This window comes from Pygocentrus nattereri, chromosome 18 (genome assembly GCF_015220715.1).
Source record: "Pygocentrus nattereri isolate fPygNat1 chromosome 18, fPygNat1.pri, whole genome shotgun sequence".
NCBI classification, from domain to species: domain Eukaryota; kingdom Metazoa; phylum Chordata; class Actinopteri; order Characiformes; family Serrasalmidae; genus Pygocentrus; species Pygocentrus nattereri.
The window spans coordinates 31,370,279-31,375,496 of NC_051228.1; positions in this window are offsets into that span (position 1 = coordinate 31,370,279).

Genomic DNA, 5,218 nt, shown 5'->3' on the forward strand with positions numbered 1-5,218 from the left:
TTTTCAGCCCGTTTTGTTTGTAAGTGAGTGGTCACTTTTAAGTACTCGTTAGCCTGTGTTGTGTTCTGTCTGGATCCCTCTTTGTTTTGCTTGTAGTTTGCGTCCTCTGAGTAGCTGCTGCGGGTGAAGCCTGTTATTTGCACCGCCTTATGGGCCTCTTTCTTTCGTCACCTGTATGTACTGGAAGTATACCGTGTGCACTGATGTAATTACGGTAACATGCCGAATTTTTAACAAGCTCAACTGTTAACGCGCGGCCAGCTGAGGTAACCGGCTCGCCTGCAGCGACGTGACGACGTTTCTTTTCTTTGAATTGGTTCAATGTAGTTCATTTTTTCCTTGGTTCATTCATTTGCACGGAGCTCTTTCTGAGCTTCTAAATAGCCTGTAACTCGTCGTAGGAACGTTTTTGACTGTCTCTTTCAGCAGACAGTCAGAGTCTGATCTGCTGAATCGTCTTTTTTATTATTCGTTGTTATCTGCCACGTGCCTCCCTAAACTACAGCCTGCGCGTTTCCGCGTGTTTGTCTGGTCTATTTGGGCCAGTTTGTCGTCTGTTGTGCGCTGGATTAAGCTGTTGTGATCATTTAAGTGCTGTGAAGAAGGTCAACACATGTTTTCAGGTTCGCTATGATTCTCAGTCATGGAAGACATTTGTCTCGCATTTTATTTATGATATTTGTGAGATTTTATGCATTAAAACACATACTTGTTCATTTATACTTGAACGTTCTTAACCTCCTCTTTACCTTAGAATTAAACAGGATATTTTCTGTTTCTGCGCTTTTAAGACTGATATATGTAAATGGTCTCTGTTCTGATTGGCTGTCCTGTGTTGCGCCTCATTCTAATAGCAGGCTAAAAGCACTCCTTATAACTTTGGAGTCAAACCGCTATAGGCTTAAAGGGCAAATATATGTAAATACAAAGTCACATGAACAGTGAATTCAAAATTGACTGTTCTGTAGCTTAGTTTTTTATAAATGCAATGTGTGGAGAAGGAATGGTACGTTTTGAAATTTTACCTATGTTTACATACTACATTTTTTTTTCACAAAAAAGTGAGGACATTTTGGTTTTCCGTGATATGGGCCCTTTAATATTCGGCTTTATTTTTAAAAACTTTTTATGTAGAAAGGTAATGTGAATAGAAACAGAATGTAGTGATGTGCACATATATATTTAAATCCTGTATTTAGTACAAAGACAACATGTCAAATGTTGAAACTGAGATATTTTACTGTTTATATATATATAAACAAAATATATTAACAAAATAAACAGGTTTTGGAGCAACATATGCTGCCATCCAGACAACGTCTTTTTCAGGGAAGGCCTTGCTTATTTTAGCAAGACAACACCAATCCACATTCTGCATGTACTGCAATGTTCTGCATCAACATTACTCTATAGTAAAAGTGTCCGGGTGCAAAATTGACCTGCTTGCAGTCCTGACCTCTCGCACATGAAAAACATTTGGCGTATTGTGAAATAAAACATATTACTAATGAAACCCCAAGCAGCTAAAATCACATATCAAGCAATAATGTGAAAATGTCATTTCAAAACAATGTCATTTCAAAACAACAGATTACAAAATAAATTGAAATATCAACATCACATTTGACACATTTATACCACTATTAGTTTCAGTCTTACAACCTGATTGGCCAAGAGGCATTCTATGAGTGGCAGTATCCCTCAGCCACAAGGGAATTTCATTAATGTTTTTTTTTTCTAATTTCTAAATTTCTGTATAATCAAATTGTTGCTATGTGCACAGTCATTCAGAATGGTGAACACAAATGTAGCAATTTCATTTACTATCCAAAACAACCACATATACACTATATTTCCAAAAGTATTCACTCGTCTGCCTTCACACGCATATGAACTTGAGTGACATCCCATTCTTAATCCATAAGTTTTAATATGATGTCGGCCCACTCTTTGCAGCTATAACAGCTTCACCTCTTCTGGGAAGGCTTTCCACAAGGTTTAGGAGTGCATTTGTGAGGTCAGACACTGATGTTGGACGAGAAGGCCTGGCTCACAGTCTGCACTCTAATTAATCCCAAAGGTGTTCTATCTGGTTGAGGTCAGGACTCTGTGCAGGCCAGTCAAGGTTTTCCACACCAAACTTGCTCACCTATGTCTTTATGGACCTTGCTTTGTGCACTGGTGTGCAGTCGTGTTGGAACAGGAAGGGGCCATCCCCAAACTGTTCCCACAAAGTTGGAAGCACAAAATTGTCCAAAATCTTTTGTTCTGCTGAAGTATTAAGAGTTCCTTTCACTGGAACTAAGGGGCCGAGCCCAACTCCTGGAAAACAACCCGCACCATAATCCCCCCTCCACCAAATTTTACACTTGGCACAATGTAGTCAGACAAGTATTGTTCTCTGGGCAACTGCCAAAACCAGAGTCATCCATCAGATTGCCAGATGGAGAAGCGTGATTCATCACTCTATTCATAACAATTAAGCATAGAAACTTACATCTCTGAAGTAGCTTATAGAGGCAGTAGCCCTTTAAGGCTGGTAAAAAATCATGGTCATGTCTGCTTAATCTCCTTTCCTTATGTTAATAATGTGGTTCCAGACAGTTGTTACAATTCTTTGACAAGTAAAGCACTTGATGTAATAAAGCTGAAAATTCATTGATTTTTTTAGTTTTTCTCCCAAACTGTCTTTTTAAACAAGACAACACATCAATATAGGTCACAAAGTTTTATCATTACTCCGAATAAATAAGTCAATAAGTGCTTTTGAATTGTGCTGTGAATGAGCTCCTCATTGTGTGTCTCCAACAATAAAGGAAGTGTTGTGTGTCTTTTATACAGTGATAGAAACACAGTAGCACACAGAAAGCGCTGATTACTATGAACAGACAGATTTAAATGAATAAAATGCCAAATTCTGAGAATGGATTACTGGAAACATCAGTTCGACAAGGTTCAATACTTCAGACTTCTGGTTCCCATCACCAATGCAGTGAACGATCACTTCACCGCAACGATGAGTCGTCAAGTTTCTCTAGAAGGAAGCATTTCACAGAAAACCACTATCAATGATTTTGTTTAGATCTTAATGGTTTTATTATACAGAGATTTTGTACAAAATGGTGGAATATTTACCAGCAGAGCACACAACTAACTAAAGTTCCCATTATGCAACCTTAATCCACAATTCGCGTGTTGATTTCATGTTACCTGAGACCAAATAAGAAAAATCCTTTAGTATGGTAAAGATATGTATATGATGTCTAATAATATGAATGAACTATATCCAAGTTACTGTTTTGCTTTTTTCTTATGAAGGAGCATATCAGCTATACAGCTCTAAATACTCAGTTTAAAACATATTTTTTTAATTTTTATCCTTACTGTATCATAATCAATACTGCCTTAGTACTGTGGTGTCTTCACTGCATTGTCATACCAGTTGTTGGGCATTTTAGATTAGAAGCACCTCATGAAACTGGCTTGTAACTCAGTCACTTACTCAGGCACATTTAGCAGATTGAAATCTCCAAAAGGAGGTGCCATAAGCAGTCCAATAAGTGTTGGTGCTTTATAAGAGCAGTGCCTAGCATCAGTGACAGGGTGTCCTTGTTTTTTCTTTGAATTTTAATAATTATTTAGCTTCTGCATTTTGCTTTGCTTTGTAAGCTTGCATAGCTTTTGTAGTCCTGGAACAGACCCATACTTAGTCTGCCTCACCATATATATCAGTTGTATTTTATGGCTTATTTCTCTGTTAGTAAGGCCAGGTCTAGCGTTTGAACTGTTTTATATAAGCAAGCTTTTCTCAGTCGCTTGTAATAACTTGCTTTAGCAAGACCTCAGTCTGTTTCCATGTCTAATGATTTTTGGTGTAATGCATTTGTGTGTTTGTGATCTAGGACTGCCACCTGCCACCTTTTCACTCAGACAGTCCAGTTCTCAGGTTGTGTGCCTGGTTGTCCAGTTTTTGTTTTTTTTTGGGGGGGGGGGGGGCTACCAGAAATCAAAAGCATCTGTCTGAAATGAAGAAGAAGCACAGAAATGCTCAAGGAAATTCAAATGGAGGCTCTACAGCGCTTTCAAAATAAACTCAATTTTCAATTCACTAAACCATCTATGACCTTAATATGAAGAACAAGCCACTGCTGACAGTGACAAGGTCAAATACAAAGTACAGCTAGAAGAAATGGGGGTGAGTGTGATGGAATTTTGACTTTAGACTCATGTTTTGGGGCGGAGGGGTGTCCTGTTTCAGCTTATTGAAAATGTGGAAACCCTTTTCTGATCAAACGGATTATTTCTCTGTGATGCGGTGTGAAGTGTGATGCAGTCAGTTACACGTTTACATCACTTACATTGAACAACTTTTCCCCTCTTGCTACAATCAGTGTTGAGCTACAATTGATCTGGTCGTAGTGCATGTATTGTGTTTTTGGTGGCTAAAAAAAACTTATGACAAAGTCCTGATAGTTATATGTAGGAACAAATTCTTTTGGTTCAGATCTCTTCGGCAGTAATTCAGCACATCATGTTTGGAGAAAGAAGGGTTGCTCATACTGTGCATCCGGAAAGTATTCACAGAGCTTCACTTTTTCCACATTTTGTTATGTTACAGCCTTATTCCAAAATGGATTCAATTCATTTTTTCCTTCAAAATTCTACACACAATACCCCATAACGACAAAGTGAAAAAAGTTTGTTTGAATGTTCTGCAAATTTATTTTTTTTAAAAATCACATGCACATAAGTATTCATAGCCTGCTCAATACTTTGTAGAAGCAGCTTTGGCAGCAAATACAGCCTGAAATCTTTTTGAATGTGATGCTACAAGCTTGGCACACCTATTTTTGAGCAGTTTGTCCCATTCTTCTCTGCAGAACCTCTCAAGCTCCATCAGGTTGGATGGGGAGCGTCGGTGCACAGCCATTTACAGATCTCTCCAGAGATGTTTAATCGGGTTTAAGTCTGGGCTCCGGCTGGGCCAATCAAGAACATTCACATAGTTTGTGAACATGTTTGTGAACATGTTTGTCATCTTGGCTGTGTGCTTAGGGTCGTTGTCCTCTTGGAAGATAAACCTTTGCCCCAGTCTGAGGTCCAGAGCGCTCTGGAGCAGGTTTTCTTCAAGGATGTCTCTGTACATTGCTGCATTCATCTTTCCCTTGACCCTGACTAGTCTCCCAGTTACTGCTGCCAAAATACAACCCCACAGCAT